Source organism: Hakea prostrata, chromosome 7 (genome assembly GCF_041222555.1).
Source record: "Hakea prostrata isolate BN-2017 chromosome 7, UWA_Hpros_2, whole genome shotgun sequence".
Classification (NCBI taxonomy): domain Eukaryota; kingdom Viridiplantae; phylum Streptophyta; class Magnoliopsida; order Proteales; family Proteaceae; genus Hakea; species Hakea prostrata.
This window is the reverse complement of record NC_142606.1, coordinates 16,954,018-16,954,644: the sequence shown is the minus strand read 5'-3', so window position 1 is coordinate 16,954,644 and position 627 is coordinate 16,954,018. Positions and strand designations below refer to the sequence as shown.

The 627-nt window shown below is 36.8% G+C and overlaps 1 non-coding gene across 1 annotated transcript; it reads right to left on the bottom strand.

Moving 5' to 3' along the window:
* Nucleotides 1-520: 520 nt before the first annotated feature.
* LOC149010165 (small nucleolar RNA R71) lies at nt 521-627 on the bottom strand. The gene has a single exon (XR_016174873.1). It is a non-coding gene; the product is annotated as a small nucleolar RNA R71 (small nucleolar RNA).

The window sequence follows — 627 nt, the reverse complement described above, 5'->3', positions numbered from 1 at the left end:
GTAAATCGAAGTGATTTAAAAAAAATAAATTCTCATTATTTCATAGGAGCCATTAATTGCATTAGGAGGTTAGTGCATGTGTGTCTGGACTTGTGATTCTACAAATAGAATTGGCCGAGTGTTTAACTTGACCATGGAAGGTCTACCTCCACCACCTCCACCTAAGAGTCTTAGGGATAGATTTTATCCAACCCGATTTGCACAACCTTCTTGTATACATTTACCTAAAGTAAGGGGTAATAATTTTGAGCTCAAATCTCATTATCTATCTATGTTACCCCAATTTCATGGGTTACCTGATCAAGATGCATATTTGTTCCTTAGGGAGTTTGAGGAGGTTTGTGTCCTTATGAAGGTACAACAGCTCACTGATGATGTTGTAAGACTACGATTCATTACATTTGCATTAAAGGATCAAGCCAAAAAGTGGCTTTATAGCTTACCTAGGGATATCATTACCACATGGGAACAATTTACTGTCCTATTCTTGAAGAAATTCTTTCCTTTCTCTAAAACGAATAAAATAAGAAATGATATTCTTCAGTTTCGTCAGAAACCCAATGAGTCATTTGCTAAGGTAATGGAGAGATTCCAAAGCCTTCTCCAAGAATGCCCTCACCATGGTAT